Genomic DNA, 12,481 nt, shown 5'->3' on the forward strand with positions numbered 1-12,481 from the left:
AAAGATAGTGAATCAAATGGTAAGAGGGGGGTTGGGATTTTTTTGTGGGTGTTTTGGTTGTTTTTTTTTTCTTTTTTTTTTTTTTTTGGGGGGGTGTGGATTGTCTGATTAAATTATAAAAATGTTTTGGCTCCAAAATATTACACTGTGACATTGCCCCGCCCCATACTCACATAGAAGTTTTTCAAGTGGTACTTATGTGCTTTTGATAATAATGAACAAAATTCTGAAGTTTTGGAGAGTTGCATTCCCATTTTTGGGAGTGGTTGAGCATATTTAATATGTCTCATTAATGTATTTGTAGAGTTTCTTCTTCAAGATAAGTGTTTGTTGAATCCGAAGTGAAGGTGCCTTTGATGTTGAATGGCTGGTGTGTGTGATAACAACAAAGAGGAACTTGTGCAAATTCAAGTACAATGGTGTCTGGCAGCAGGTCATTGTTATGTGTGTGTGAAACCAGCACACAGTACAGGTCTTGAAGTGATTGTGTAGCTATACACATTGGGACCCACTGGTTAGATAAGGGAAAAAATACATTTTCCTGGTGTCTTAGGGACTTCATAATCATACTTCTATTGAAAATGGAAACTCATCCTTGATGGAGTGGTGTTCTGTTTGGATTTAATCTTTTAATGAACAGAAAATAATACTAAAAAGAAGCTTTTAAAAAATTCCACATTTTTGTCTTTCTGTGCTATTGGTGGCAAATGTTATTCTCCCAGAAGAAAAAGGCTGTGTTGCTGCTTTAACATTCATGATTAAATGTACACCACTAATCCTGCTGCCTTTGTGTGAATAAAAGGATGTGCTTTGCTGCACAACTTCTAAAAGCATGGGCATTCTTTGGCACATACACATTCTCCTGAAACAGAAGTGGCAACCTTGAAGGTAAGAACAGGTTGATGATGGTTATTCTGAGTTTTGTGTGGATAATCAGGCATTCAAGAGAAAAGATTAAAGGCATCTGGGGACATTTACACCTGTATGTTATTCTGGCACTATCTGTTCAGTGTTTATTGCTTCATGGGAGACACCTCTGACAGCTAGTTAGGCATGGCTGGCGCTTATCTGAAGGCTGGGATGAAGAGTGTTCCTGGAAAAAACAAGTTGGCACAAGCAAAAGAGGAACAGTCAGCTACTGATTTATTGCCAGGGAGCTGCAAACGCTGACAGTGCCCCAAGGGAAGGGGAGCCAGGGGTGACCCCAACATGGGCAGTACCCTCACCCATGTGGCACTGTCTTGCAGGGGCTCAGCCAGGTGGGGCAGAGCCAAGTGGTGGAAATGGGGTCCATCAATGGCCCCAGCAATAAGACAAATACAAAAGCCATCCAGGGAGTCCACTCAGGTGAAAAATGGTGCAGAGCCAGAAACAGGGCTGGAGGCAAGCCTAAAAAATGGGGAAAATGGCTCCAAATTAATCCAGTTGGTAGGGTCGTGGCAATTAAGACCCCTCAGTGACCTCAGTGTTCTGACACTTACCCTGAAGTTTGTTGCTATAATTTTAGACAAAAGGAATTGTGTAAGTCTTCAACTATATTCTTTTGTGTTGATTTTTGTTCCCCAAAAATGTTGTCTTTCTCTAGAAATATTGCTTTATTTGCATCATCATTCTATGAAACCACTTCTTTCATGTTTAGCTGTAATTTAGTTATACCTAGTATTTTGTTATACAAATATATAATTGCACACTTTATTTGCCACTTATTCAGAGAGCTTCCAGAAGAAAAAAATAGCTATGGCAAACTTTTTCATGAGAAGTCTCTCCAAGTAGGTGAGAAACTTGTTATATTCATTTTCTTATATTAGTCTCTGCCAGATAATATGGGAAGAGGTTGTAATAAGTATATTAATTCATCTTATATCTTTCTTCCCTTGTCCTCATGATCTTGATTGTATAGATGTTATCTTTGATTTTTCCCTTGTTCTCATTCCCTCTCACATCACATACATCAGTTTCTCCTTTCCGTTATTCATCATCAGTGGTCTTTTCTGTTTTGCTAGTTTTTGAATATGCTTTTATGAAACACATCTCAGCTGTGTTGTGTTTTTGTTAAAATTGGCACTTCTAAAAGGTTAGGCCTCTGCCTTTTGGCTGTTATACTTGAACTCAACTGTCAAAACGATTTCTCTAGATTGATGACTCTACAGAAAGCATTGCTTTTGTCTGAGTGCATCTCTGGTGCATAATCACTAACGATTAAACTACCTCTTGACTGTCAAAATCACCATACAAAAGGTTTAAGGGGACAGAAGGGACAGTGCAACTTCTAACAAAGCAGAAAGGATGCAGCAGTGTAAAAGTATTGTCTTGTGTTGGGGGAGAAGGTGCCTCACTGCCCAGGGCCAATGCAGGAAGGGAAATGGGAAACTGAGGACTTTTAACCTCTCTAGATTGGGACGGGAACATTTGGGGCTCTCCTTATCCACAGGGATCAACCTGAGTTGAGTATGACCACAAGGAATGGTATTTCAACGTTTCATTTATTGTCAAGCAGTTGGGCAAGCCATGGTTTAGTATCCTGTCAAAGGGAGGGTGTAGAAGGAAATACAAACAAGTTCTGTAGGAAGAGATTTACACGAGGTGGGTGTGATTATGTTATTTTATAACAGGGGTATGAATAACTTAAAAGCATATACTATCAAAAAAGCATCAGATGTCAATATAGCACAAACAGCATAAAATACCTGTCAGTGCATTGGTAGAGGGTTATACCTTTAATTCTCCAGAAAAAGTTCATTTGCTGGAAGCTTTCCGAAATAACAGGCATAACTATTTGGATCCTCAGATGGTTATTTACATTTGACATTTTTATAATTTAAAAATATCTACAAGCAGCATTTTATTAATGCCTTTAATTTAAATTGTTGTCTCCTCATTAGTGGTACATATACAGTGGAAGGTGAAGCAATACAGAAATTGAAAAAGCACACTGTAATACATGGCTTAAGTCAGAAAAAAAACCAAGTTTCAGTATATTAACATGAATTTCAGACAGACAGCAAGTTAATATTGTTTCTTTCAAGTCAATGCATTTTCTGGAGTAGTTCAGGTAAAGGAGAAAATGCATCTTGTTTGATGTTAGGGATGAATTTATAGGTCATTAACCTACATATTTTTTTCCCATAATTTTTTCCTTCTGCAGCTAAAATTGCTTGGATGTATAAATGTACCTGACATGGCTGTGTCTCAGTGCTGTCCTACACACAGAAAGAGTGCATCTGCAAAAGTAAAGGGGCAGCTGGGGCTGGCAGGAGGCTTGCATTGCCCTCTGGAGTAGCATGCCTTTCCACTGAGGCCTGGAGTTTGATTTAGATTCATAAATTATAGCATGGGAATTCCCCTGTATTATAGCAAATAGCATAAACTGAGAGTAGTATGTGATGCAAGTTTTGCATCGTAGTTGATTACCTTTGTATCTCTGTCTCTCTGTGTGTGTGTGCATATATATGTGTGTGTGTGTGTATTCCATATGTTAAAAAGAAAACACAAAATAAACCTTTCACCCCCCAAAAAAGACACCAAAAAATACCAAGAAATACTCAAACAACTTTCAGCCTCTGCCTCAGTAGTAGGAGCTACTGACAGAGTTTGGGTCCTGGGGATATCACTTGGCTCTGTTAGGTGACATGGTAAATGGAGAACTGCAATGTTAACTCTCTTACACCCTTACCCTCACAACTTTCTCTGTTCCATATGCTCATTTGTTTTTCTTGGAAGAGAGTATTCATATGCAAAACCAGTATGGATTTGAATTTAGTATCAAGGTTGATTCCATTTCATTGCATATCGTATCCAATAAATGTTCAATACCTTGGGAGGGAGTCAGCTCTTCCTTCTTACTGGATTTCAAAGTTACCATTTGCTACTTTAAATCTATTAATATTTTTTAATCTTGTACGTGTTTTCTTATCTTTTTAAAATTAATTTTGGGAGTGCAGGTCTAACACACTACTTTACATAAGGGGAATAAGTTCTGTGGCAAATTCTTCCACTGTAGAATAATTTTGTTCATCAGTGTAACTAAAAATATCTGAAAACTCTTCATAGTTAAATTGTTTCATTTTACAGCTATAGCCATACATAACCTATACATTTTATGCAATTTGACATAATTCCTAGCCTTTTTATGTTGAATTTTATTGTAGGTTAAGCAAAGAAAACAGCAGCAATGGTCACTGGTTCTTGCTTTAAGTTGTTGGGATTTTTTTGGTATCTGAGAACTTTTACCTGGTGATGCAGAGGTTCAGAATGTTTCTGCAATGCACCTTGGAGATCTCTTTGGTTTTTTCATAGCACGGCATTTTTAAAAGAGTGCAAATGAAAGTTACCAGTGCAACAGGCATTTAAGTACCTGAAGCAATATTTTGTGCTGTTCTGTATTGCTTTTGTCATGTGTTCTGATTTTAAACCTTTAGAATGAAAGTATGCATAGTTGTCACATTTCACAACTTTCAGATATTTTGAGGTATTTAACGTTTTATGTTTAGTACTAATTGACATTTTTCTTTTAGTACAGAGAAATAGACTTAATCGGTGTCAGACAATATTTTGGTTTGTGGCTCTTAAAAATTAATAGTTTTGGATACACAACCTTTAAACCTTCAAAGCGTGACAACACTGAAGACTGAAGACTTGTTTACCCTTAAAATGGGAGGTATCAAAGGCAGCAGAGATATTCAGCCAGAGTTCCCAGTGAATGTGCTTTGCAAGCTGTGTTTATGTCTCTTTAGTTTCTTTTATCAGTTGCGCACAACTGTACCAAGTTTGTTTGAGATTTTTGTAGCACAGAGAATTATTTATAATATTTTTGGTCCAAAATTAATTAAAATCAATTTATGAGGTACGGGTGACTTCAGTGAGAGTTGGATTCTGCCCTGTTATCTGGACTGATGTCCTCATCACCTTTCACATCCATACCAGGCATACTTTAGATAACAACACTATAAAACCAGAGCACTGACACCATTGAAAATGATTGCATTATTCATGGTTAGGCAGGACAATAACTGTTACAATATTCATCGTACCTTTATTATAGCTGAATGAAATGTCATCATATAAGTTTCATAAAATGTACCTTAATAGGAGGTGTGTGAATAACAATTCTGCCCAACAGCTGAGCACTGATGTACTCGTATAGCTCATAGATTTTGGGTTCGGGGGTGTGGCATGGGATTTTTTCAGGTGATTAGAAAGGCAAAAACGTTTTGTGCCCTTGCTACAAAGTTAACAAAGCATTATATTGCCACCTGGCCATCTGTTAGGATAAAAAGGTTGTTACTGTCAATGATGTTACTTTGATCCCACCCCCTGACCCAGTGATTCAGATTTCACATATTATACAAAGGGGCATTTTTTCCCAATGTATTTGAGTTGAAAACTTGTTGATGAATTTTGTGTGCACATAGCCAAATACCCACTTTAACTATTTGCTCACGGAGGGTGACAGTTATGTTTTATACATTGTTTGAATTTTTACAGAGGCAGCTACCGTTTTTTTGTTCAATGTTGGGTAAAGCAAACCTACACAGTTATATTTTCCAGGAATCAGACTATGTCTGCCCGCAGCCAAGATGCCTTGTACTTGTACGCAGGCGTACTCTCAGATTTCTTGTGTCACTCCCCAACTGGCATATGCTAGCGTGGCTGTCTCTGCGCTGCTGCTGTTCTTTTAGCGGCCATAGTCTATACCTGGGTAACCCGAATCACGCCAGAATGATTCTGCAGTTTGTTTATTTTTAATTAGTAGTGCCATAAACATAAATAATTGCCTTGCACTTCTGCATAGCATATTTCATGTGGTTTGAGACAGAACAACTTGCAGTACCTCTTGTTTTTAGAGACAGATAGACAGTATAGAGATTTAGATACACAGTATGTCAGCTTATCCTTGATTATAATTCTATTGTGTCAGGTCGAGTTAAAACTGAGGATTAATATATCACTGTAAATCTGTATATCTTGTGCTGGGAATATTGCTTTTGCTATTTTCTATAGTTGCTAAGATCAAAATCATTCATTAAATACACAAAAAGTTAAGATTATGATTAAGATTTTACTGAAGATTATCAAAATTTCGTAAGCAAAGCCAATGTTTCCTCCTACTACCCACAAAGAGAAAATACTGCAAATGGTGTATGCAAGAATTACATGCACTTTGTTTGCAGATCTGGGCTCCTTTGTTTTTTGAGGATTATACAAAGTGAACATATGTGGAACATTGCTACCAGCTTGCATTCTTCGATAAATCCAGATGGGCAGAAGAATGCTGTGGCAGAAAGTCTAGGATACTGGTGTTTCTTTTGGTTAAAATGAAATCTGGAAATTCTAGCCCTTTTGAGCAAAAAACCACCTGTGAGATTAGAACACAAATGGTTGGATGAATGTGTTTCACACGTTAAATATCAAATGTAAATATCAAATATATTTGGTAATAAATTGAAGGCTTCCATTCTGTGACTTCCATAGATCTGTAGCATAAGCCTGTAGCAGGGAGACAAGCAGAGAGATTTCCATTCATAATTAGACCCAAAAAGTAGTCTTTTTACACAAAACATCAGATTTGTACTGAAAGGCTTTTATATGCTGGTAGAGTGTTCCAGCTGCCTTGTAGTTTCCTGCAGCACAGCGGTGGTAGGGGTCAGGGTCTGTCGGCTCAGACCTTTGCTGTTCAGCAGACGCGAGCTGGTGTCATTACGCAGGCTGTCGGTGCCAGTCTCAAACTTCACAGGAATTCCTGTCATTCTGAATGACGAGAGAGGAACTATGAGCAGTACTTCAAGGAATATTGTCTAATGTATGACTTCAGAGAACCTTCTCATAAATTTTTGCCTAAGGGAATAGAGACTATGTGATCTTTCTCTGACCTCTGTATCCTCACAAAATTTGTGATCTCTTGGTCGATGCCACAATGACTGGACAGAAAAGGAGAAATTGTAAAGATAAATGACTTCAACAAGTGTCATGAAAATAAGTGGCTGGTTAGAGGACAGGAAGCCATCCTATTTCTGTAATTGAGGGAGGGACCAGCACACCTACACACGTTGCATTTGTCAGTAACCGACAAACTGCTCTGTACATAGATGCAATAACGGTCCCTAAGCACAGGGGGACTGACAATGAAGAACCCTAGGGAATCTGATATCCCTATGAGTGAAAGAAGGTGAAGACTCAGGGGAAAAAACCCACAAATCAAAAGGAATCAAAGCTCCTTTAGGTCTGCTGTAATGTAATTCATGTCTTACACCTTTTATTCTGTCAAAGTAGCAGGACCTTAATCATACAGGATATTGTGGCTTTGGCTAGAATAAATATTCCTAAAAGTGGAAACCCAGACCTTATTTAGAGATTTTTAAAGTCTGTCTCACAACATGCATGGCAATGACTTAAGTGTTTATAGGTTTTTCACTTGCAGTAAGTAGAGAGGACTTGAAATGGAATAGAATCCTTTGTGTTTTAATGGAGGTACTTTCCGTTAGTATAAACAAAGATTCTGTTTTTAATGGAAATGCATGCTAAAAAGTTCATCTTATCATGCTAGAGACATTAAAATCTGATTTACTTTGGAACTTCAAATGCTGTGAATTTGTCTTAGCCTGCATTTCCTTGGTGGTCTCCATAGTCCTTTGCTGAAAGGCATTGTCAGCATCAAAGCCATCACAGATAGTTTAACTTGCTGCTGTGATTTCCTTGCATATATCAAGGTTCTAGGACATCCTCTTGCTTATTCATCTGGGACATCCCTTATTTCTCTGAAAGATCAGAAGGAATCTGGAATTAAATCAAACTGCTGAGTAAACTGGCATAATGTATTTTGGAAACATTTAAGTTGCTATGTAAATTAATCAGGCTCTGTGATCAAAATATTGTACAGTGCTTGTCATTAGTTTTACCTGTTCTTTTTTAATAGTCATCTGATTTAAAAGCTTTTCCTTTTCTATGAAACTTTATTGACTATACGGTCTCCTAAATTTTGCTTCCATAAAACATAATGATGATTCTATAGATTCATTTTCTTTTCTAGCTAAAACACATTATAACCTATATAAGAAAATTTTGAAAGAGATATCTAAAATTAAATACAAGCCTTGTAATTAATATATATTTTTGTATGTAAATATATATGAAGTATGTAAATAAAAAATTATGCCACATTCAACTCAGTTTTGCCTTCAGGATCATGTGAGGAAATATCCAATTTTAACTCAGATACCTTTCTGTGTCACTAGCAAAATACCATAGGAAAACCCACAGTGTTCAAATGTGTATTAGCAAATATTATTTCCTAAAAGGAGAATAGTAACAAGCTTCAGCCCAAAGTAGAACTGAATATCAAAGTGTGAGTGTACTCTTGCATTTTTTTTTCTGACGTCTGAAGCTTAGTGTTGCTGACATCTGGAATATTTCTCAATGCGTTTGTATAATGTGTTTCATTCTCTCTCTCTGTTATTGATCATACATCCATTTGCCATGCAGTCAGATTTTCCTAAACGTTTGTAGCCTCAGTTTTATTCTCTTTTCCTCTCTCGCTGCAGCAATTTTACATTTGTTATAATTTTCCTCAACAAAGAGTGGAAAAGAGTCAAAAGTTCAAAAGCAGACTGAAGACAACCACCAAACGGAACTGTTGCACAGGGAAAATGTAGCTGTGGAGGTTCATTTGGATTTAAGGGAGATTGAGTTTATGCTACTTCTCTCTGACCGGATCTTATAGATAATAGTTGAGCGGTATTGGCACAGGTTGACAAAGACGCTTCATATCTGCCTACGTGAGTGGGGCAGAGGATAAAAAAGCATGGCTCAGTACAGTGAGGGTGGAGGAAGGAAGTGTAGATATTCAATATTCATATCCTTCTGTTGTGTTGGAATATTGGCCTCTTTCACTGGCTCACTGAGGAAACCTTTCATTGACTTCTGTGGGTGTTGATTGTCCTAGGCTTCCATTGGGGTCAGCGTTATTTGAGACACCCATCTGGGGCTCTGTTTTTTAATAAACAAAGCGTATATCGGTTTAGAACAGTTTATCTCTTTGAAATGTTTTTGAGAATTTACATGGTATTAACCTGCTCCTTTAAATTAGTATCAACATTAACCTGCATATCCTAATTATATGTATCATAGTATCCACAGCAAGTATAAAAAGAGCGCTTTTAAGACTTAGAGTAATACAGTCTTCTATATATAGTTTGTTTTATTCTTGTTAGGAACACTCTCTGTTCAAACGATGAGTATGATTTTCTTCATATCTTGCTAGCATGCGAAATAACCTAGTTTAAAAATTTGCAAGGTTTTAGTTTGTTTCACTGTGGTTAGTTTTAAGTTTTCTGAAAGCTTGAGGTAGACTTTGCTTACTCAGCTACTTTTTTTTTTTTTCCCATCCCATTGCTGAAATCTCACGGGCCAGATAATCTACAAAAGCCCAGCAGCACAGCTACTGTGATAATAAACACTTAGATTCCCCAATCAGATTTTATTTTAAGTTACTGTGACACACTCTGCTCTTGAATAAATGTTTTTATTTAAAATGTGTAATTTGTTCTGAAGTCTTTTATAACTGAATCATTGAATAATCATAAGACAAGACCCTGAACTAGCAATAGAAAGGTCAGGAGAATGTGGTCAATAATTATGTGATCATGTTGCAACTTCAGGCAGCAGGCTTTCTGTCTTGCCATGATTTATCAGGCTGTTTTATGCGATGGACAGAATTGTAGCTGACACAGTGTGTGTGTTAGATCTCTGTCAGAAAGCTTTAATGGAGAAATGTATTTCAGTAATGTGAAACTTAGCACGTAGGGAGTCAAAACAAATGACTTCAGTTTGACCATTGTTGGCTTGGAAGAGTGGACTGCAGCCGCCTTAAGAAAAGATCTGAATTGCAAAGAGTCTGATTGTTAAATGATTACAATCGTTTACTGCCATCGGCTATAAAAATTAAAAAGGTCTAAGTGCTTCTTTCAGACAGAGACGCAGAGACTAATTTTACATGAATGCATATCCTAACAAGATTAGCTGGCTTATTCAGGCGTATGAATTGCACTTCTGTTCGTCGTGTTAAACAAGCTTGTATCATCAGAGCCACTCGGAGCTTATCATGGTCTCAATCAGGCCCATACTCTGGCTTCGTGCTTTCCCTCTGCCTCACTGTTCTGATGCTAGATCTCTGAGGTTTTGCCTATTTTCATGCTGACCTTTGCTATTTGCCCGCGGTTTGAATTCTTCGTTTTCTATGCTGATGTTTCTGTCGTTTTTATCATATTATTCTCTAACAGCTCTGAGTATAATGCAGAATGATGTCATAGTTTAGTAACACCATGCTAACGAAAGAATGGAAATGAGCCATTTTCAACAGCATTTTCTTTGTTGCTGTATATGCTATATTGCTACAAGCTCAGTGGTACCATTAGGATAGCCATTGTTTCTACAGCAATTATGCAAGCAACAGAGAATTATTTTCCCGTCGTGGCATTGAAGATTGATTTCCTGTGTTGGTCCATCTATTGATGGTGAATAATTAAAACCTACTAGATTACTGCAAATATATAAAAAAACAATTCTTCTGAAATTTCTTCAGCTTCTAAGATCAAACACAATGTGCTTCTTTAAGTTTTATGAAGAAGTCTGGCTGAAAAAAATGTTAAAAGCATTAATACCTTTATCATTTTAGATGGATTAAAAAAAGCTGTAATATAGTATGCATCGATATATTTTTAAGAAAGCCGAACAGAATTTTCTTTTGGACAAATTTGGTTTTCTTTTTTTCCTTAATTTTAACTTGCAGTTTCTACCTCACCTTTAAATTCAGGGCTAGTACATGTCATGCATCACCTCACAGGAGCTGGAGAGTTCATATTCTTAACATATCATGAAAACACTCATTCATTTAATAACCTGATTTCTTTTAATAATCCTAGATCATATGTGGGTAACTGATATTTTTAACATTCCCTTTTTGTCACTTTATGTTCTTACCAGCTTCCATATCCTTTTAGCAGTAGCAATATCGGTCATGGATGCGAACTTTAGTATCTAGAACCTAAGGAAGGCTTCACTGAGATAGTTGCTTTAGATAGGGCATGCCATTTTCCAAACCACTTCGTGTAAACCTCTGTGGATGTGTGTGTGCCTGCGTGTGCATTTTTCTACTGTTATAAAATGGTCTGGGTGCTAAACTATGCTTTCTCATTTCCTTTCCACTTTTTTTTCTAGAAAAATGACAAATAATTTGCTTACATTGTTTAAAATTTCATGGGCTTTAGATACAAAGGGAAGAATAATAAACCTTACTAACCCCAATTTTTATAAAAATGTTGGTATGCTTCAAGGTTTCCATGTTGCATGTTCATACTACAGCAGTAACTTGATAACAGTTATTACTAACATTTATACTGCGTAATATAGTATTAATTTTTTCATTAGTTTAATCTGATTACATTTAATTGTATTCCTTTGAATGCAATTGGAAGTCTTGAATATCTTGGAAACCTCCTGTTCTTTTGCCCTGTTTTAAGTATCTATGTTGACTCAGTTCTTCCTTCGTCATTTGGCCAGACTGAAAGTTTAAATCTCAGATCTTGTGCCTTAAAAGAAACATAAAGCAAGAAGCAAGCTGGCTAGATAACACAAGAGAAAATACAGAGGGAAATAAGTAATGTAAAAAATCATACATAAGTATTGGAAGCTGCATTAAAAATAGTAATACAAAAAGGGGCACAATAACATCTAACAGTCAATGTTAGACTTGCTTCCAAAAGATTGCTTCATTTTTGTCTCTCAAATAGTTTTTAAAGTCTAAAAAAGACAGATTAGTGAAGAATCTGATATGCATTCCTGTTCTATGGGAATGTGCTTTAACATGACATTGGTCATCTTTTCCAGGACCTAGACAGAAAACATTTTGTGTTCCTCAACTTTCTTGAGAAGTTAGTTCTCAACTAGTAACCTCTGCAGCGTAACCCTCTCTATCGATTTAATATTTGACAGTCAGGAAGTAGACTGGCTCGTTAGCTGTATGGTAATGTCTTCTGTGATACCTGCCATATTCCACTGCTCATGAACCATGAAAAGAAGCAAATGGTGAGTACAGATTTTTGAGATAGCAGCTGCCCGGTAGCGCATCTGAGACCAGCTTTAGAAACTGGTGAGTGGAGCATCTCATCACAGCTACTCTGGCAGGTCTAAGAGGCCAATTGCCTACATGTACTGACTATACGTAATATGACTATACATATTATAAGGAACACCAGCATCCTAGAGTGTGCTGCAGTGTTTCCCTCACTTCTCAAGTGAGCTTTATGTATCAGGAAAAATTTACTCCATTCTGCATTTATAGGAATCTTCCAAAAGGTGTTCAGAAGCAATGAAACCATAAATCCAGATAAGCTAGATTTTAAGATGAGGTGCTGACTCCACAATGAATAGCAGGTGAGATTAAATTTACACCTTTGTAAATTCATTTAATAAAGGCTTGCTTTATTTT

General features: G+C 36.9%; 1 protein-coding gene across 2 annotated transcripts in view; it reads left to right on the forward strand.

Annotated features, from left to right (window-relative positions):
* ATRNL1 (attractin like 1) overlaps nucleotides 1-12,481 on the forward strand; it is a 525,096-nt gene that overhangs the window by 311,678 nt on the left and 200,937 nt on the right. The window lies entirely within an intron of this gene.

This window comes from Falco rusticolus, chromosome 9 (genome assembly GCF_015220075.1).
Source record: "Falco rusticolus isolate bFalRus1 chromosome 9, bFalRus1.pri, whole genome shotgun sequence".
In the NCBI taxonomy this organism is placed as follows: Eukaryota; Metazoa; Chordata; class Aves; order Falconiformes; family Falconidae; genus Falco; species Falco rusticolus.